We start from the raw sequence: 22,597 nt of genomic DNA, 5'->3' as shown, positions 1-22,597 counted from the left end.
CATCTGAAGCAGATGGAAATCCAGGGGGAGGTGGGGTGGGTGGGGTCAGATCTGATACAGTGACACTTGCATCCTCCTTTATTACTCACCCACTGATTGCCTAGAAATCCTTTGTAAATGGGATAATTACACTCTCAGCTCTGGTGTTTTCATTTTAATGCTCCTATATCTTGCTCACCTCCATTTACTGACGTGTCACTGGTATTTTATGAAGGGAAGTTAAAAAGCTGTCACAGAAACTGAAGCCGAAGCACTCAGGAAAGTTCAAGATATTCTCCTCCCTGGGAAACATGAAGAAGGACAAAACTGAAGAACAGATTTTGCAGCCCGGTTTGGATTTCTCAATATTATTATTTGCACTCTCTGTATGTTGGGTATTGCAAGGGAAAAGAAACAGCTCTGAAATCTCTCTTCGTTGCTCCTGAACAGGCTAGTTGGTCTCATTAGTCAGCCAGACTCTCCTACTATTTTCACCTCCATGCTTTGTTTACCCATGATAGCATGATTGAATACATTTCTCCCTTACCATGCAAGTAGGTGTTATAATTTATGCTTTGTTTTCTTAAATAACCTCCTACAACAGACTCTTTCCTCTTCATAATACAATCTCCACTGCATTTGTATTTTTTTCACAGGCACCAGCTGAGGTACCACTCATGTTGTCATTGCTGTAACCCCTGAAGTCTAATCCCAACACAAGAAGGATGTGGACCCATTGGAACGAGTCCAAAGGAAACCACAAAGTTGATCCCAGGGCTAGAGCTCTTCTGCTCTGGAGTCAGACTGGGAGAACTGGAGGAGTTCACCTGAAGAAGAGAAGGTTCCAGGGAAAACTTACAGGCCCTTTGAAAGCATAAAGGGGCTCCAAGAGAGCTGGAGAGGGACTTGGGACAAGAGGTGGAGGGACAGGACACAGAGAATGGCTTCTCACTTCCAGAGGGCAGGGTCAGATGGGATATTGGAAAGGAGTTCTTCCCTGTGAGGGTGGGGAGGCCCTGGCACAGGGTGCCCAGAGAAGCTGTGGCTGCCCCTGGATCCCTGGAAGTGTCCAAGGCCAGGTTGGATGGGCTTGGAGCAACCTGGGTTAGTGGAAGGTGTCCCTGCCCATGGCAGGGGATGGGATTGGATGGGCTTTAATGTCCCCTCCAACCCAAACCATATTGTTATCCTGTAAGTGAGGCAGCCTGGCTAAAACTGGGCAGGACTTTCTCAGGACTCACTGAGAGCTGCCTGTCAGCCACAACCTTGATGTAAGAAACAGATTGAGGGGCTGTGGGGAGACAGGAAGAGTTCAGTCTTCAAACTTCTTCAGCCCTTGTCCTGTTTATTGAACCTTTTGGGAGAAGAAATCCTCGTCTGTCTGGAACAGAAGAGAAATCCCATCTATCTGCCAGCCCAAATTGTACAGGTTTTAGCCCATTCCAAACCTGACTGTGCGCTGATAAGTTTATAGATGAAAATAATAAAATGTCATCCTTCAAACCAATGATCCTTTACCACTGGATACTACATAGAATTATAACATTGTGTTCTGCACATGTCTGCCCACAGCAACTTCACGTTGTAGCACTAATGCTGCTGTGATTCTACTGTTTTACAAGTCAAAATTACAAAAATACTCATGATACAGTACAAGAATTTCTAAACTAGCTAAAAATTATGGACCTTTGTAGAAGAAAAAATGTTACTTCAGAAAAAAAATTACTTGACAATTAAATCTGAATAAAGCAAAGTAAATAAAGGAGGCCTAGTACACTGTACACACTACTGGATACACACTTCTCAAGCAGGTCTGCTATATCCCAAACACATGGATTATATTTACATTACAGATTAACTATCCTTGGAGTGAAAACATTACGAAACCTTGTCACTAGGTAAATATCTTTAAGCTAAATGTTCAAGTTAAAGTTCAAGCTCCTTTGTGCAGTTCATTATGACCTACTGGACAATGTTTTTCTGTTAAATATCTTTCTGAATTGGTTTTGCTCTGGTTCATTATTCCCTTGAGGAAGTTCACAGGATAAGGACTTAGCACGTCTTTCCAAATACAAATGCCTCTCTTAAACTGTGCTGTCATAACAGTCACGAGGTCTCCCAGCCCTGTTAGTGTGCATGTGGTGAGAAACAAGAGAAATATTGTCCTTACAAGTTTTGGAACTTAAAAACAGAAGCACAGCTGATCGCAGGCTCTCTTAATTCAATTACCCCACACAGCCTGCCTAGAAAAGATCTGCTCTGTCACAGGAAAGTGCAGAGACCTATGTCAGAAAAAGACATAAAGTACCTTTGGTTCCCTTCATGTTCAGGTGGAGTCACTTGACTTCCTCAAGAGGCCACTTAATACTCCTTGTGTATAAAATATGCTCAGGTTTACCCAGAGTTTGCTGTCTTGTAATGTAACTTCCTCAATGCATTCAAGGAATGAAAAAAAAATGTTGCCATAATAAAGCAGAATCCTTTTTTTCTGATAGAAAGACCTAGCAAGTCTATATTGCTTCATCAATATAAGATAGCCTGGACTCAACTAAAACTTTTGTAACCCAATCTACTTTCATGGGGTTTGTTTATCCTGGAATCTGACCCCTTCAGCCTGTCACAAACCTGTTTCATCAACATAACATGCCATTAATAATTAGATACCTCACTCCTCCGACCATGGGAACTAAATTATGTGTATCATGTAACATCCTTCTTGCTTCAGAAATCTTTTCATCTCTGTGTTAGTTATCTTTTCATCATTGTCACTATAAAAATGGATATGGATTTGAAAATGGGTCATGAAAAAAGAAAATATTCCAGAAATGATGCCCCAAGACATAATCAGAACCCTTACATCTTCATATTTCACTGGGTTCAGTGGAGCTATAGTGACTTAAGTAATTCTTTTCATGGTAGTCAGTGATCAGAAAATACTTCTGCACATTCAGTAATGCTTCATCACTCATTCGTTACACACTATAGTAGTTTATTTTTTAATTTATACTTAGGAGTTTGGTCTCAGGAGATTAGTGGCACTTTCACATATTCATATAAGCTCTCAGTTTCATAAATGTAGTGTCATGAATAATTGTCATCACCCAAGAGGGATGTAAAGCCTACCAAGATTTTTTTTAAAAAAATTGAATAACCCTTATCTCACACCAGGGATTTCTTGGTTTTAAGTGTCTCCAATTAATTACTGCCTCATAGATTCATAAGCTATCCAATATTTCCTGGAGAGACATAGAGGCAAAATTCCTTCAGAGAAGCACATCCAGAAAATATTACTCACTAAAGAGAATGCTCCTAACTGACTCTGCTAACAGCTAATGTTTCTTACATCTTCAACAGCTACAGTCTTGAAAATATTTACAACATTTAATCTTCCCTTCCCCCCCCACCCCTTTCTCATGCTGTCATACGAGATCTGACTGTGTATCATTAACTTTTTGAAATGTCCTGGATATCATTTAGAGCTGGGCCGTTCTCATGTGAAATCATTTAAATGGAATTTTAATAAGAAGCTCTTATTCCATCTACTAAATCTGGTTTGTTTTAGCTTCACCTTTCAAACTGCCCAAATGCATAATGTCTCCCAAAAATTTACAAAGTATATACTATGAGGTGATATCCAACTTAGTTTGTGCTATGAAGGCTGATCAGTTCCCATAGAAATAAATTTAAAACATTGTGTTGACTTAGTGAAAACTGATTTTGGCCCTAGAAGAGTGAGACTCTGCTTATATGAACAGAGAGAATAAGGTATTTCTTTCATTGTTTAAAGAAAGAATAAAAATTCAGGAATCTCTTAATAGAGAGAAGGAGAAAGATAAAGACATAATTTCAGTGAAGTCAGCAGAGATAAACTGATAAAACTGCTTCCAGGTGAAATCTGATGAATGATGCAAAACCAGAGTAGCTGTTACAGCCTCAGGTTAAAATCAAGACACAAAACAGAGATGTTTCACAAGATAGAGACACTGCTGTTTTTATGAACATAAGGACATATATATTTAGCTCAGCATTTTCATCATTTTCCTTTCATACTTGCATTTATGATCTCATCTGGGTTTCCTGCCCTTGATTTCTTGGCAGTTATAACCTGCAGTACTCCGAGCTTAGGGACTCTGTGAGTTCTCTGGATTGTGCTTGGTGAGAACACATTTCAGCACCTGTGGAGCATTGCAGCAGCACTGGCACCTGGATTTTTGAAAGTCTTATGCCCCAACTTTTTTATTTTGCAAAGCATACTTCATGCAGGGTTAAAGAGTTCCCTGAAAAATAAGCTTGCCCACCTCAGTCGAAGTTCAGAGGTCTTCCTGTACTCTGCATAGTCTTTCTGAAGTTTCTGACGTGCTTTGGGTCCCTTGAATCTTCCAGAGGGAAGGAAAGCAGCTGAAAAAGCTGAATTAGTCTGTGTGTGACTGGGCATGTTGGGGTTCCTGCAATGAGCTCTGAAACCCTTTCTGGAGGCTTCCACACAGCAGGGACCAGGCTGAAGCTGTTTCCATCTGGTGGGTGTGAAGGGGCACCCACTGCATCCCTCCTAATGTAAAACTTGGCAGCATTCATCTCTAGCAGGATAATTCCTGTGCATCTACACCAGCCCTGGAACAGAGCTTGGCCTTTGGATGTGACCAATCATCAATGATGAGATGCTGAAGTAGCATTTCTAAGAGCTTTAAATTCTTTTATACTTAAAAAAGAGCTGTAAACCTACACAGAATCTGGATTTTTGGAAAATCATAGAGTCATAGAGTGGTTTGTGTTGGAAGGTCATGTCAGTCCACCCCCTGCCATGGGCAGGGACACCTTCCACTGTCCCAGGGTGCTCCAAGCCCCGTCCAACCTGGCTTTAGACACTTCCAGGGATCCAGGGGCAGCCACAGCTTCTCTGGGCACCCTGTAATTGTGCTTAAAGATGAGTAATCTCCACTACTGAAAATAAAGTTCCTGGGCCTCCAACAAGCTTAAATGCTTTGCCTGTTTAATTGATCTGGTTTTGCAAGTGAAAAAGTGCATTGGATGTTAAAGTCCAGCTTGCTTTTTGGTGGGGCAGTTTCCATAACTGGGAACTACAAGGAGAGGAAAAAATATCCCATGCTCATTTCAACACTGAGGTTCTTCATTAAAGCAAAAAATACGTTAAGCATGGAATATAAATATTAATTTTAGAAGAAAGGGCAAAGGGGGCACTGTTAGTAAAGACAGTGAGTAAGGAAACATAGCTGAGACAGATTTGATTAATATATTAGGAATGACAAAACAACCCAAGCAATGTTCAGTTTCCCAGCATTAAGTAACCTTAATTACTTTCTACTTCTCTAATATATGTTTGCCACAGGGCATCTATCCACCATGTTGAACAGTAAATTTATGTATTTATGTAAGTCTCAGTATCAGCAGCCTCTTTTAAAAAGCAAAATTAAGGTCATGCAATGTTCTATATTTACAGTCTGCAACCCACTGGAGCCAGATTCAGTCTCCCACTGAATCCTCAGCCACCAGCCTGAGCCTGGTTAATGTGAGATATTTTACCCTGTGGAGTGCAGTTGCTTTCTGCTCTGTTTGCCACCCAATGAAACGGTGCACTTATCACTTGCTCTAGGTGAGAAAGTGAGTACCAAAATTATAATTCAAGGTCTCTACCAGGTTTTACAGCTGTATGTATTTTTATATATGAACTTTTATCTGCATTTTCCAGCGCCAGGTCATGATAGAATGAGAGACAATGACTTTAAACTGAACGAGGTAGATTCAAATTGGATATTGGGAAGGAATTCTTCCCTCTGAGTTTGGTGAGACCCTGGCACACAGTACCCAGAGGGGCTGTGGCTGCCCCTGGATCCCTAGAAGTGCCCAAGGCCAGGTTGGACAGGACTTGGAGCAACCTGGAATGGTGGAAGGTGTCCCTGCCCATGGCAGCAGTGGAAGGAGATGATCTTTAAGGTCCCTTCCCACCCAAACCATTCTGGGATTCTGTGACATTGCTGGGAGGTTGTGGAGAGCAGCAGTGACGAGGGAAGATTTGCTGCTCCCCAACCCTCATCAGCCCAACCTCAGCCAAACCTGAAGCAAGCGCAAAGCTCTGAATTCCCCCTTTGCCTACAGCTGGCAAAGATTTTTGTGCCCGTGGATGTTGTGTGCAGAGGAGCCAAGGGCTGGACTGGTGCTCCCCAGATGTGCGGTGTCTTTTCCCCCTTCCCAGGAGAAGGGTGGCCAGCCCAACACTGCTGTCAGAGCTTCTGCCATGGCTCTTTAGACAGCCTGGGCCAAAGACCCCAAATGAATTCGGAAAGGATAAAGGGGGATAAAGGAAGAGTTACACGAAACATCTGAAACCACATTCCCCTATTTTCAAATTCTCCATATATTTTTCTCAATGTAAATTATCTGTGGAGGGAAAGAGATAATGGCTGCTTATAGAAGTGCCAGTATTTGTTATCACTGTGAAATAAGAGCAAACTCTGAAAAAAAGTAAAATTATCTAAATTACAAGAGAGGTAGTTAAACCTCACAGTGGTGACATTTCAACCTGTAAATATTGGAATGAAGCAGCAAGCGAATAATCCCTTTCCATAAAGCATTGCTCATAAGAGCTGACATTTTCCAGGTCGTATTTTAGCACCTTGCTGTATGTCAAATACTACACACATTAAAATATAAATTTCAACTTCGAAATGTTACAGAAATAACTCCTCACTCACTCGAGGAAAGATGTGACTGTCAAATCAAACCAAACTAATTCACTAGCATAAACCAGCTTGTCTTCTGGTATGAATGGACTGCAAAGAAATAAGATGACATTTGTACAGAGACAAACAGAATTGGAGTCGGGGGCCAGAGTACCTTTCTGAAGGAATCTGATGGATTATTATTTTACATTACATTTTGTCTGTGTTGTATTGAGCCCATCAGCCACTGTGCATCCAGTTTTGAGCAGGGAACATCTCACTTTCATTCACCAGAAGCACTTCTAATGTTTACTCTGCCACAACCAAAAGCAGTTTTGCATTTCAAAGGGATTCCTTGTATTTATTCCCTCATTAAACAACCTATTTTTCAGCTGGAGACAGGTTTCATGTAGTGAAGTGTTAATATTTAAAGCTAACATCTTCTCATGTTGAGGATGTTACCTACTGATTAAACCAGGGATTGAGCTCAGCTGGGCAAGTTACTTCACATCTCTGAGATGTCAGCACTCATGGGATCAGACTGATAGCCATCTCCTCCACTGAAAGATGGGGCAAGGTTTATTAGTGTTTTGTAAAGTTTAAATGAAGGATATTGATCCTGAGATGTGAGGAAGATCCTGCTTTTCCTCTCAACACAGTGTAAAATTTAGGTCTCACAGTCTGAGCTTGGGGTGTGTGGGCTGTGGCCTATTGACCCACTGACAAGCAGCATGTAGGTGAGCATTCAAACATCAAAGCCCTGACTGGGAAGGCTGAGATGATCCAGGGTAAGCAGCTTCCATGAAGTTTAGCTTTCGAGCTGCACAATGACCCTTACATATGAGGCACAGCAGCTCAATTGGAGTTTGGCAGTCAAGGGTGGCTCTCCTGTCTGTCACCATGCTGAAGGTCAAGGTCCCACCACTCTGATGCTTTTAGGGCTTAGGAGAATATTTTATTTTTGCATTTGTTTGCAGGAAGTGTTTGTGTAAGAGTTTATGAGCATGGAAGGGTACAAGAAATGTCTGGATGTGCACTCAGTTCTCTGGGCTGGGTGACACGGTGGGGGATCAGTCACAGATTGGACTCAATGACTTTGGAGGCCTTTTCCAACCTGAATGATTTGAGGATTCTGTGTTGTTTTCCACAGACGAGGTGTGTGAGTCTATTTGTACATTGCTTTTGAATCTAGGAGACCTTTTCCTGCTCACCAGTTACATCTGAGCTACATTCTCGATCCTGAGCTCAAGCAGAACAAGCTAATTGCTAAGTGACTTGCTGTACACAGAGCTACTAATTACAATTAGAGTATAACACACAAGAAGGCTGACATTAAATTTTGCCATCTGGCCTCCACCAGCTCACATGCACTGGGGGTTGTACACTTCATTTCCCATCCCATGACTTCCCTGAGTATTCCATGGTAGTCAGACTTGAAAGAGACCAGTTATAATCTACAAGCCCCATTAAATTTTCATAAATATTCAGCTTTGGTGGTGATTTCCTGAACACCCTGTACTTGATGTTGTCTTTCACCAGGGAATAATTTCCCTTGATAAACATTGATGAAAATGCAGCCAAAGTTAATTGATACAATTTCCACTTTTCACTCTGAGCATAGTTACTCTCAGGTTTGCTCTGTTTGTACATGCCAAGGATCAGTTGTCTTAGAGAGGGACTTCCTACTGAGTGACTACAGCATCTTCCCACAGGCATTTGTGTGACAGTCTCCACCAGTCTGCCAGAAGTCTTTTGCCAGCCATTTTCAGACTCAAGGATAGCATCAATCTCATGGTGGAAAACCTTATGAAACTGAAAGCTGCTGTCACCATCAGCAATCCAGACACTCTCCCTCCCTTTCACACAACAGTGTGATTTCTCCCTGAAGAGATGTGTCCCAGAAAACAGATGCTTCTGTTTGAAGCAGCATTATTTTTAAAAGGTACTTTTTAGAAGTTTAATTTATCCTTTAGGGGCAGTGGTATCAGGAGCATTATCGTGAAGTCTGGCAGTGTTTCATGTCTCCTGAATGGAACTGATAGCACTGAACTGCCTCTAATCAAAGCCCACTTGATATTTAGTGACAAAACCACCTTAACTTGCTTAAAAATAACAGCACTAATACATCAAGGTTTTTACAACACTTGATATCATTAGTTCAAAACAGGAAGATAAACAGCAAATATAGATATGTTTTTGTATTGCTTATTGCTTCTGATGGCATCATGTCTGCAGACATGCCTCCAGCTTACAGATCACTTCCTTGCTCAAAGCCCTCCAAAGATTAGTGACTATGTCAACACAGGTTTGTACAAGAGCATCCCTCAGGGCCAGAGCAGGACAGTTGCAAAGTTGGAAATGCTACAGCAAAAATGCCTTAAACATATGAATGTGTCACTCTGTTCTTAGTGGAAGTTAAAAACCACCGTCATTATATTAAGAATTACAAATGCTTTCCATTCCCTGCTGTTTTACAGGAAAATCATCACCGATCTCCTAAAGATTCAGCAATTTCCAAAAGCTTCTCTGCAAAATTTCCCATTTTGTTCTTGTCCATTTGCCAGGCACCTTTGCTGTTTCCCTTTTCCTGTTCTTGCTGCAGCTGGAGGAGCCAACCCGGTTGTGTTTACTTTACATGAACAAGACTGTGCAGAGGTAATGAGACCACAAACCTGCTGGGGAATGGGCAGAGGCAGAGAGCATCAGGAAGATGTGAGGATTCAGTTACCTCTGATCTCATCTTCCAGCTCATGGATCTCTGCAAGGCCAGCTCTGCTGAGCTCCTCCTGCTTTGGGAATCAGGATGTCTGGGCACCTCACTTCACTGGGCTCATCATGTGTAGGTTATCTGGGATAAGGGAAATCATCCCTGAGGCACACAGAGGGAAATAAAAGGCAATTTATCTTTTCATTCCTGTTACTGGAATTGTACAGCAAAATAATCCATTCCCTATTCTCTGCTGTGAACGTGGTGAGGCCCTGGCACAGGTTGCCCAGAGAGGCTGTGGCTGCCCCTGGATTCCTGGAAGTGTCCAAGGCCAGGTTGGATGGGGCTTGGAGCACCCTGGGACAGTGGAAGGTGTCCCTGCCCATGGCAGGGGAATTGGGTGAGGTGATCTTTGAGATCCCTTCCAACTCTAACCAGTTTGGAATTCTGTGATTCTATTGATGGGATTTTCAAAGCAAAGCCACAATTCTAGCATCCAAAGCTGATTTATTTACAATTAAATCCTTAATACCAGGTGTTTGGAAGTATTTGAGCCTTGAACAAAAGGAAAAGCTTCAGGTGCTTATGAAGGGGCTCTATTTTTCACAAGTGACATCAGCCTTTTTTGTTGGAAAAGGGACAGAGTTCAGTCTCTTTGCCCTAAAATTTCCAGATCAGGGTATGCAAATAGTGGGGCTTGGCTGTCTTGTTCATCATTTGGGGAGAATTCATGCTACTTTACATGGATACTGGGCCATGATGAAGTATATTGCACTCAAAAAATATAGAGAGATGCATAGAGAGAGATCAGTCCCTAGGGATTTACCCTGCAAAAAGACTGGGATGCCAGTTAGATGCCTAATGGGATTTTCAAAAGAAATATATTCAAAAGAATCTATTTTCCTAGATTCAGCATCCAGTTGCACTGAGATTTAGGCGTCTGCCTTTCTTTTCATTAGATTTTCCTTTGAAAATGTGATGTCTGAGTGCCAACTACATTTCTAGGGATACAACAATCTCTGGAAATTGGGCTTTAAGGAATTTACCAGGCAGCACATGGTATGTCAGTGACCAAGTGCAAGAGCTCTCCAGGCTGCTGGCTGTGGCTCTGTTTGAAGCTCATCCTTGGGCATTAGTGACATTTCAGTACATGAGAACAACTGACTGACATGAACAAAAATACCTGTAAATAAAGATTTTGAAATATACCCTTATAGAAATATATTATGAAATAAATGTACATATATATAATATAGATATATTGAAAAATATATCCTTGGCCTCTCCATTCCACAATAAGTTTTATGGAAGAAATAACACTTATTTGTAATTTCACCCATGGAGGAAAAATTTAAATCAACTTAAATTTTGGCTCTTAAAGACTGAATTAAATTATTTTTCTCTTCTTTGCAGATCTTATTTGTTTCCTATAGTGGCTGCACTCTTTCTGTGCATCATATTATTTCCTACTTATTTCTTTTTAAATCCCCCCTTTAGGGCTCTGCATCCTACACTCCCTCTTATTTTTCATGGACATTTTTACCATGAAAAAAGAGGAGCAGACAGAGTTAGGGTAAAGAATACTTTATTTAACTTGGCCTCTTCCTGGACCTACATGTTCATCTATGATTTACAAGGTTCCTGCTTTCATCCAGGCAGAAAATAGTTGCTAAGCAGCAGCATTTCTTTATAAAAGGCAGATCCAGGCCTTGATCCTGCCCTGACTTGTGCTTGTGGCTACTCCCTCCCTAAGGGAGGGAACTTGGATATACCTCCCACCTATGCACTAATCTATGTCTCTGCACAGCTCACAGTGTCCTGGAAATTATATTTGTCTTCTTGTGTGTATTTCTGGGTGCACTGGTACAAATCAACTTAAAACCTAATGTCTCTTAATGTCTGTCTCTTAAATGCATGAGTTTACCTAAACTGTGCTGGTGGTATGAAGCTGGACCACTGATTTTTGCCTTGGAAAAATCCACCTTAGAAACCTTTCATCAGATTTTTGAGTTTCTTCCCAGATTTCAAACACAAAAGTGAAAAGCTTTGAAAAAAGGCAGAGAAGTTTGTAATATATACAGAAACTGTCAAGTCATGTCTCAGTCTGTCTTGCATTGTCATGCCTCTGCCATTTTTTTTTTTTTACTAAAAACAACTCTTTGCTGAAATTTATGCAAGTGTGTAAAGTGCATAAAATTCTAGAAATGTTTAGAGGTCTTGTTCATTGACTCTAACTGTATTTTTATATTTGATCTTGGACACAGCAGCCAGTAGGTTGCTTGTTGCTTCCCAGTTCATAAAACAGACCAAAAGCCTTAGAGGAGATGATTGCAAATATACAGAGTTTATAAATTTATCATACAAATGTAATAGGATAAGAAATGTGTATATCATCTTATCAGTGATGTGACTTCAGCAAATCCAGTCTAAACTGCTGTAAAGCCACCATCCCACACAGACCCAGAATTTAGACTCACAGAAACCTTCAGGCTGGAAAACCCTTTTAAGATCATCATTCCCCCAGCACAAGGCCACCACTAGCCTGTGTCCCCAAGTGCCACATTCACATTTGTTCTGAACTTTCCCAGGGACAGTAAATCCACCACTTCCCTCAGGAGCCTGTTCCAATGCTTGATCAGCCTTTCCATGATGGAATTTTTCCTAAACTGGGGTGCTCTTACCCTTCAGAGTGCTTTATACACATGACCTGATTCCCAGTATTGCTCCTGAGACAAGTCCAGTACCTGGGCACTGGAACCACATGTGGGAAGCCACCCAAAGCACTGCAGTGGCTTCTTTAAGTCCATAAGAGTGAGTTGGATTGAGGAGAAGTGCCATAAATTCCTGACTTGATAACGCTGACAGTAAATAGGCTGGACTTCAACCCCTGAAACTAACTCCTGAAATTCCCCAGGCGTGGCACAGATTGCCAGGTGACTTGGGGCAGTTCACAGGGATTCTCCACACTCTGTGTGCAATGCAGAGGTCTGGCTCAGCTGGGAGATGCTGTGATCACAAACAGGACAATACACACGTGCCCAACCACTCCTTCCTGGGATCATGGCAGAGACCCAGGAGAGGAATGAGAGGATGTTACTTTGGGTGAGCACAGAGTTCCCTTTGGAGGCACAGCCAGCCCAGGCTAGATCCCTGGCACAGAAGTCAGAGCAAAACAAAACAAGGTTCAAACGTTACAGCTCTGAAACACCACAGAGAAGCTGAGGAAAAGCTGGGTTTAGTCGTCAGTGGTTGTTTTGCTGATCCAGCTGGGATTACACAAGGTATTCAATGAGAATTTCAGTTGCACCCTCTACCTGTGTTTTTTTGTTGTTGTTTTTTGTTTTGTTTTGTTTTGTTTTTTTGTTTTTTTGTGGTTGTTTTGTTTTGTTTTGTTTTGGTTTGGTTTGTTTTGGTTTGGTTTTTTTTGGTTTTTTGGTTGTTTTTTTTTTTGCTTACCCACTTTCATAGGCCTTAATATTCAATTCACTATAAACTAACACAATTCCCAGAAAGTGAGTGTAGCCTGTATTCCTCAATTTTCCCCACTGCTGCTAACACTAATTTGTTTCACTATTGCTTAAATAAGACAATTCTAGTACCTTCAATATGAACTTTAGATGTGTATAATCAGATACACATCTCCCATATTCTATAACATCATGTTAATACCAGAGTTTAACACAATTTCTCAGCACTTTCTCAGCATATGAAGACTTAATGTTTTGCCCAAATCTCCAGTTCTCAGGAAAACTTACTGCTTTTTCTCTTTGGTGTTGAAAAGCAAAACTGATTGAAAGTGTATTTTTAAAAAGCCAGTGGGAAGTTAAAAAGAGAAGTCACCCACATGATTTGTGGTCCTGGAAACAGCTGTGCTGCTTTTGGTGACAAAGGGCTGGGTTTAGGCCTTATATAACTCCAGAAAAATCAATATGCAGCAAACATACTGAGCCAGAAAGGAATCTGAGCCTAAATTTTAAAAATCATACAGACTGTCTCTTTTCATATCTTTAAATGAGGGTTCTTTGTCCCCCAAATACCTCATTTGCTGTCATGAGTGATATGTGGGCAGTAGATTGGGTCACTTGTAGGTGACAAGTTCAACAATAATCACTGATATATCTTGAGTGCTTAACAAAAGGAGGAGGATGTTGATCTATAAAAATTTGCCAAAATCCAAGCTGCACTCTGCCTAACTGTAGACATCTTCAGAAGAGATAAAAAAGGCTGCATGGTACAGCTGTACCATTCCACTGGAAAGTCAGTCTCCAGGAATCTCTGCAAGTCCTCACAATACTGTTCCTACCCACACCTCGAAAATACCCAGGAAATCACAGCAGGAATGCTGGGTGTCTCTTTAAGGCACAAATTCTACTTTGATACCAAAAATGCTGGACCTTGAAAGAGTAAACTCCTCCTCAGCACGTACTTGAAATGGATATTGTTGCGCCTGGCTGTTTGTTTCCCAATATTCCTGACAATGTTTTATCTGGTGTTTATGTTCACAGTAGTCTGTTCACAGATTTTTAAGTACTTACTACTCAAAGGTGATGCAAATCCAAATGTCTGAGATACATATTTAGCAGCCCTAGGCCTATTTACATAGTGCCCTTAGGACATTGGTGCATCTTACAGACAACTGAGAGCAGAAAATCCTGTCTCAGGCAAGCCCATGAGCTCCTTCCTGTGGTCTCTCCTGATGCCCCCAGTGAGAGGACACATCGCTGTATCACTGCACACAGCACTGCTATCCAGCATGTAACTGCAGTGGTGTGAGGGGTGATAAAAAGCACACTGGAGCTGTAGGGGGTTGCTCTTCTCAACCTTTTGTTTCTTCAGCTGGATTTGCAGAACTACAGAAGCAATTAACGTCAGTCATATTTCTATTTTCATAGAAACAGATCTAGATTCTCCTAAAAAAACTTTCTCCTCTCTTTGTCATGAACAGAAATACAGGTGACTGTAGAATACATCCACTTTGCTCCCTTTTTACCCTAATTTGCAGAACCCTGTAAATCTGTGTCTAACTGAGGTGTGTGTTGAAGTGCTTGTCCCATCAACCTTCTGAAGTTACTGTAGGTTCTGGATTTTTTTTTCATCTGGTTTGGCTTGGCTTTTTAATTCTTAAGTTGAAAATCCTAGAAAGCTTGAGAATGCTTCCTTCTTTCATTTGCTTCACCAAACTTTTCACTATGGCCATGCCATTACCCATACTTTCCCCAAACTTTCCCAGTCCCAACATTTAATTTTTCAAAGAGGTAGCTTAGAAACAAAGCAATACCTGCAGCCAGCCAGTTATTTTGGCCATCAGCCTCTACTGATTACTTTAAAAAGCTCAAGTTTTCAATCTTTATCTAAATGATAATAATCTTTCTGGATATTTCCTCCCTAAGATCATATAGTAGATCATATGGTTAGCCATATTCATAAGGTGGTCCTCTTCTAAATGGTCATACAGAAAAGACATGTTTACATGCATGAGTCATATTGTTCTTTCCTTCACAACAGAACAGCTTTAGGGGGAAAGTGTTAATACAGGACTTGGATGATCCCAATTTAATTCACAGCTTTGCTCCATTCTTCCTTCATTACTCAAATCAATGATGTGGCCGTTCTGTGGCCTTTTGTGGCCTTTTGCAGCTTCTTAAGCTGCAAAATAAGGCCTACAAATCTCTCCAAGTTGCTTCAAGACTACAGGCATTCATCTTGGTGATGGGATCAGAGATTATAGTGGGGAAAACTTAAAGAAAAGTAACTATAGTAGAATTCCAAATAACAACAGGCCATAATCCTGATTCACTCATAAAAAGGAAGTGACTGCAAAAGCCAGAGGGATTCAGGTTTCACTTAAACTGGAACGTCATGGAATACTGGTGTTTATAAATGGTGCTGCCATTTCCCCTTTCCCATCAAACACATTCAGATACCCTTCATGTATATGGAAAAGGAAAGATAAGGCATCCCACAAAAGCATCACAAGGTAAAGACACTGGAGATTGTTCTCTCTACTGAAGACTTAGTAATTTATCACCTTGGGGTTTGCCAAGTGGCATAAAAGCCAGCAATGGAAATTACTGAAGAAAGGATATTGAGAAGACAAGCCATAAATGAACAAAAGGCAAAAATTCAAGAGATCAATTCTTCATCCCTTGAAGAGAGGAAGAGAAATTATCACTTTTGAGGAAAAGCAAGACAACATTCTCAATTTCTTTTTAGAACTTTGGGCCTCAGCAATACAAAGTGGACTGATATAAAATGAACATCTATTTTGTCTGCTCTAGTGCTCAGAATTAACAAAAGCTGAATACATACTCTGTTTTTTGGAGTGGCTGTGTGACTTTTTGGGTCTGTGTGTATTATCTTAACACAGTTGGCAGAAAACCACTAAAGCCTTTTTCTCTTTTCCCTAAATACATATCATTCCTAATACTGGAGACCTGCATGGTAATTAAGATTGTAAAACTGTAAGTAAAACATGCTGCAATTACCTGAGTAATTTGGTTCAAATCAACTCAGCGATGAATGAAGTAAATGCTCCTGCAGTCAATTATTTCCCACAGCTCCACACTGGGCCAGTTCTTGTTCCAACCAAGTTCAAAGGTAAACATGCCTTTAACTCTGACAGGAGTAGAGACTTGCTGGTAGGGAGGGATGGCTGCAGAGCTTTGAAGCTGGAGCAAAACACACAAGGCTATCACACACCAGCAATTGTCTTGGCACCACAAACATTTACATATCAGCATGTTACACACTCTTCATTTCACGTGTGACAGTAAAATAACCCTTCATGTGAGGGTCAACATAGAGTATTTCATCTTAATAAAAACAGAGTTTATTGTTTAACTTCCTCTCCTCACTATCCTGGTATGTACAGCACGTAAGAAGGGCACAGTGAAATGCACAGATACATATCCATATTCAAAGAAATAAGCTGGGCATTTCCCTACAGTGTTTGGGCAGCTCACAGCACTATTAATACTCCAGTGTAACATGAGGCAGCCTGTCGTGGTTCTCCCTCTCTGTGCTAGAAGGATGGAGCCAGAAAGTGAGATTCATGACCTTATGCTGGAATTTGCAGTCCTCAGAGAGCAGATGACACTGCATGTGTGTCAAATACTCTTGTTGCATCCAGTCCCTCCCCGCTGGCAACCATCATGCTGAAAATTTTAAATCTCTCCAGCCTTTATATCCCCTCTCAAGGCTGGGCAGTAATTCAGATTCTAGAAGAGACATTGATGCTGCAGGAAATGTATTTCCCACTCCAAATGTGTTCCCCTGTGCTGCTCTACCTTCCACAACACTTACAGTGCTCGTTCTGTTTGCACTCATGTGCATATCTTCAAAGTGGACTGCATTTTCATTATGAAGATGTTCTGTGACTGCATTTCAAGGTGTTCCAACTTGAGGTTGCTTCTGTGCAATTACTGATTCCCGATGATATAAAAATATGCACTGACTAGCTCTAAAATAAGACCACTTTGTTCCTGTTTACTTGTATTTAAATTGAATTTTCTTGTTAAGGAGAAACTTGCAATTACTTGTGCCCTTTTATTTTAACGATGATGATTTCCTTAGTATAAACAGGTCATACTACAGATATTATACACAAACTTCTCCCACTTAAATTGTCAGAGATTTGCTGGAATTAGCATTGCCAGCCAGAAGCTCCCAGCAGAATATGAAACAGGAGCTGGAAGCAGTGACGTGCTCTGTTTTCAAAGGCAGCATGCACACAGAGTGGCCTCAGCTGCCCCGGCTCTCCTTGTACCCAACCATTAAAGTGAGTCCCGCTGCAACAGGGAGAAAAATAAAGTTCTTCTCATATTCCTTACACAGCCCCTGTCCCCCATATCCCTTTCTAGTCTCTTCCAGGCTCCAAGGAGAGCAGGCACAGGCTGTCACCTCCCTGCACTGAGGGGGAGAGGTAGGAACTGAGGATCCAGCCCCCACACAGATCTCGTGAGGGAGCACTTGGGTTGAAGCAGTTCAGCTAAAAATCACAGGTAATTCTGTAACCTGCCCTTAAATAGCATTTGCATTATCTGCTTTCTGCTGCAGCTCCCTCTCTTCACTGCCTCCCAGGTATCGTGCATCATCCCACACATCAGACACACACCATATGCTGCACTTGCAGAAGTCTCCCAAAAATTCTAAGGAGTGCAGATTGTCCTGATCTTCCTTTTCCCATTTCTCTCTAGATTTAAGAGCTGGAAAACTTCATTTCTGTCAGCAATGCCAGCCCTTGCACTTCAGTGGTGTCAGCCAGGTCAGACAGCTCTCTCCATGCAGTCCCCTCAGCTGTGGAAACAAACACTGCTGAAAAGTGAAACATGAATATTAAATAGTTATCTTCTCCTATGCATTTCTATGCTGCAGAATTAATTTACATATAGCTGTGAGGTCTTCAAAAAGAAAGTGTTACAGAAATGCAATATATTGTGAGTTACGTGAAAGAAACAATTTCAACACAAACTCTACCTTCAGTTGAAAGATCTCATTTCCATGGAAGCTTTCCTCAGCCCTATCAAAACCTACAACAGGCTGGGTGTGGCACTCACCAATGCTTCTGGAAACAAATGACACCAATAAAAGACACTTGTCCCAAATTTTAAAGATAACTCCCTCGCCCAGTGCTGAATGTCCTCCTGACATTGGTGAAATCATAGAGGATCCATGTATCAGAAGGTTATTTTTTCAGACACTGTCAAGCTGCAGCATAATACAGAATGACCATGGAGTTACAATAAATTTCTGTGTTCTTTGGAATAAATTATGAGATTGAAGATTAATTCATTGCTCTTGATCAAGAAACAGCACAGTTCATCTTTGGCTTGCTCCTGTGCTCATCAGAAAACCAACCCTCAAGGCAGGTTCTCATTAACGTCCTGACTTTGTGCTAGCAGGGATATATGGTAGGAACAGCTTTCCTTTCATGGACATAAAGGCTTTCCTACATTTTTCTTCTCTTTTTAAAATTCAATTAATCACAACATTACTTTCGCTGGAACACAGAAACAGAGTTAAAGCAACATCAAATCTATTCTGCTTGTGCAAGGATTACAAATGCACAGTCCAGCTCTTAAACAATTTTGTCCTCAAAGCTTATGATGTTAGTACTAATTAAAAAAGCAAAATTGAAGGATGCTGTGTTCTTCCATAAAAGCAGAAATAAGGGTTTTGCTTGAAAAAAAAAGCCCTGCCACAGGAGGTATGGACCTCTCAGTATAAATTTTCAGTCATTTTCTGGAATACTTTCTGAGCTGAGGATAGAACAGGAAGCTTCATTCTCTTACTTTCCCAACAGAGCAGCTAAATCCCTACGTGGTCACCCTTCACGTTATTTTACAAGCTCACCTGTCTCGCAGCAGGGAGGACAGGCAGCGTCTCCCTCACAACCACAGGATGTGTGGCAGCAGGCCTGTCCCCTCAGCCTGCTGCTCACGCTGTGTTCTGGTGTTCCTAATTACAGCCATCCCTTAATGACCACAGCAGGCAGGCAGGAGGATGAAGAACACAATGTTGGCAGCTGTGGTGGCCTAACAGCGATCCCTGATGCTTCATCACAACAGCCTGGGATTTACACGTCTCCCTTTCCTTCTCTGGCATCACCCAGCACAGCTCTTCTTTGGGATAGAGGCAGTCAGGTCTCTGTTCCTTTGTCTTCCAGAGATTTCCCACTGTTACCATTCTTAATTAACATCCTGATTTTTCACTAGGTCCATGAGTGAAAGTAATGATGCAGCTTCAGAGGGAGAAAACTAAAAAGAAGGAAAAGCAGACTGGGAGCTACCAGGCCCCAGTACAGCCAGCAAACAGTGAATGCAGCCCCAAGGACAAACAGTACAAAGCTCTTACTTGCGTGCACAGTCAGAAGCTGGCAGAAAGCTGAGGGGTCAGGAAGGCAAACAATTCAAGTGCAAAATGTTTTATTGCAAACCTCTGAACAGGATGTTTCAGCCAAAGAAACTATTGTCCTTATGGAAGCAAGAAAGACATACAGGTGTATGAAACGAGTCAGCATTTTTGTAATGTACAACTAGAATATATTTGCAACTATCACTGCCCAGCAACCATAAATTAATATAGCTGAAAAGCTTTTAATTTTAACTAGGCTCCCAGTCCTAAGGAACCAACAAGAGTATTTCAAGTTCTGTAGGAAAGCCACAAACTAGAGAATTTTTAAAGGCTTATTTCTGATCAGGAGCTCTTGAGCATACATGCAAAGTCAAAAGGATCAGACTTTAGTCCAGCCTCCTTAAAATCATAGAATCCCAGAACTATTTGGGTTGGAAGGGAACTTAAACTTTATCTTGTTTCCCCCCCTGCAGGGACACCTTCCACTAGCTTAAGTTGCTCCAAGCCCTGTCCAACCAGGCCTCGGACACTTCCAGGGATGGGGCTTTCACAAATGTGCCACCAGAAATGTTTGGGATCAGATCTGAATATCAGCTTTGGATTTGTTTGCTCCAACAATGATGATGAGACAGGTACTGCTCTGTGAACACACCCATACTTTTGAACTGATATTATATCTGGGTTAAATACTGTCCCAGTCCAGGGAAAAATAACTTGTAATATAAATAAACGTAGTATCTCCATGCCCAGAAAGGATCTGCTGACAGTTGCCTGGGGAGCATTGTCTTGAAAGAGTTGTAAAAGCTGTAATTTTTCTAAAATTGTAACTGTTTTCTCTGTGCAAGATATACCTGCAGCTGGGAGTTCACATGAGGCTTTATCCCAAAAGCTGTGTCTTTAAGACGGAAAGATTGATCCTTCAAGGATAGGTAGTCAGAGGAAGGGGGATTTTTTATGACCTTAACTATTGGCTCTACCAGAATCCTCTGAACATTTCCTATGGACTTCATCCAATGGAATTAATTAAGGAGTCTTCTGTTTTCTTAATGGAAATGAGACAAGACATAATTTATAGCCTTGGTGTGGCAGACAGTCTAGCTTTCTGTCCAACACAAATCAAGGAAGGTGACTGTGGTGGAAGAATGGTGTCTCCTGAAATGAAGGAGGAAAGTTGCTTACATTGTTCAAGAAAGATGAACAGAGATTTGATAGAGAACCTGTCATTAAAATGTAAGGCCATGGCTATTAAACCTATGTCTTTTAATATTCCTTCACAGTGCTTATAAATGTCCTACATTCTTTGCTCCTATGTAAAGAATTTATCCAAGAATATCACTGCTTTGCCACAAGGAAGGAGAGGAGATGAACTGCCCTGCTCAGAGTAGCTCTTATCAGCCAGCCAGACGGCAAATGACATGCCAGAATGTACAGGGAAGAGTTCAACATGGACCATTAATCCCAACCCAGCCTAAACACCATTAAAATGTCACTGCTAAGGACTCTGAGAGCAAAGGCACTGACAACAGGTGCTCTACACAAGTATTTCTGCAACCGGAATTAATTATCGAAAACCCTTCCAAAGTGCAGGAAGGAAAAGTTATGGAATGAGTAGATTGGTGGTATAAGGGATAATTACACAGAACACAAGCAAACATCAATTGCAATACATACCTCTATATATATATATTTTAAATATATACATGATAAAAGATATTGTGTAAAGGATATTATATATATAAATTGTATCGGTTTCACAAAGCATTCTGTTGATTCATAAAAACAATTTTCTATTTAAATCAAGAGCAGGGACTGGATTCTCTGGCTGGTGGTGCTGCACTGCTCTGAGCTGTGCTAGTCTGTGTCCACAGAGAAACACTACGTGACTGAATTTAAAGACATTTTGTAGAGCAGCTTATGAAGAAAAAAAAAAAAAAAAAAAAAAAAAAAAAGGCCTTATTCTCACTTCTAGGCCTGACATATTTTTTCTATACTTCCTCCATTTTTAGTGCAGCAACCCAAGCCATGTATTTTGCTCTGATCAAAGACAGTATTTTCCCCTCTCAGGTGGCTTTAATGACAAACCTCTATAGGAAGCAGAGTTTGATGTTACAACATGAAGCCTTTGCAATACCCAGAGACATCAGATCTTTGGACGAGACATGGAGAGCAGCAGAACAGCCACATCAGGGACCTACAAACACCTGGCTGAGGGGGAACACACCATTTGGATGACAAGCAAGAGGACTTTCCAGGCATTAGACTCTATTTTCCATGGCAGGAGACAACAGGTATGCAGAACATCCAGAGCCTCCAAAAGCAGAACAATTAGTCCTGGTTCAGCGCCTGGTAACTCAGTCATTTGGTATCAATTCAATCACTTCCCAATCAGTCTCTTCCCATAACATGTTCTTCTTTACAAATCAAATAAGATTTAGCACAAGTTGCGTTGGGAAGTGTTGTGAAGTTTCTAGCCATTTGAAATGAAGGTGTTTGCATGTCAGAGAAGTACCTTCCATCATCATAGGATCTCATCCAGAGTAAGGGTGTTATAATGATCTAAAATAATTTCATGTTGATTTGCACAGCAAGGAGCAGAGATTTAAAAACCCCTTTTTTTCCAGTGGGAGTGAATTTGGGTGATGACAATTGGGCCAAAGGAGAGCTGAGCTCCTGGCTTTGCTGGCTCCTGCTCTGCAAAACCCAAAAGTTTTCCCCTGTCACGGAAGTCCATGGGAAAAGAACTGTCAACACTCCTCTGCTAACTGCGCTGTAGGGAAGCTGCTGCTCCTGCCCTCTGACGTCACATGTGGTGGCTGACAATGAAAATTGATGGTGATTCATAAAGGTATCTCCATTCCTAAGAAAACTGGAAGAGCAGCTTGCGTAATCTTGAGATTTACTTAATTAAGTAACATCCCAGCACCGTTCTATTTGATCATCATTCCTTTCCCTCCCTCTCCCTCCCGGCTTTGCCTTTGATTAACACAGCCCTGATAAGAAACTTCATTCAAAAAGAAAGCAGAGAGTGGGAAGGCAGCCCTGAGGTGTGGCTGGTGATTTAAAAACTGAAAAGAGGCAGAAAGAATGTCTCAGAGAGGTGGGAAGTTGGGATTGTCCTTTGCTGCAGGCAAGGTGAGGATCTGGAGAGGGCTCAGCTGCAGCTGAGATACATGTGCAAGTGAGGAATATACCTAGAGCTTAATGCCTCTGCCTGCTTCTGAGGAGACAAGATCGTTATTTTCAGTATTTTAAAGCACTTTCTGCGTGAAACCTCAGAATGGCCGAACTTCAGTGTTTTGAAACGTGCTTCTCCACTGAGATTCTTGGAGAGTGTTGGAGAAATGGGTACATTTTATAATATATGACAGAATATCACATACAC

General features: G+C 41.3%; 1 long non-coding RNA gene across 2 annotated transcripts in view; it reads right to left on the bottom strand.

The window, feature by feature from the left end:
- Positions 1 to 22,597, bottom strand: part of LOC310912943 — a 78,593-nt gene that overhangs the window by 55,112 nt on the left and 884 nt on the right. Inside the window, exons 2-3 of one of the 2 annotated variants that reach the window (XR_014590750.1) lie at positions 17,477 to 17,673; positions 15,849 to 16,031 (exon numbers count right to left, since the gene is read on the bottom strand). This is a non-coding gene — a long non-coding RNA (uncharacterized lncRNA). The remainder of the gene's footprint in view (positions 1 to 15,848; positions 16,032 to 17,476; positions 17,674 to 22,597) is intronic. The other variant, XR_014590751.1, reaches the window with a different exon arrangement.

This window comes from Zosterops lateralis (assembly GCF_965231275.1).
Source record: "Zosterops lateralis genome assembly, chromosome: 9".
In the NCBI taxonomy this organism is placed as follows: domain Eukaryota; kingdom Metazoa; phylum Chordata; class Aves; order Passeriformes; family Zosteropidae; genus Zosterops; species Zosterops lateralis.
This window is presented reverse-complemented; position numbering and strand designations above follow the sequence as displayed.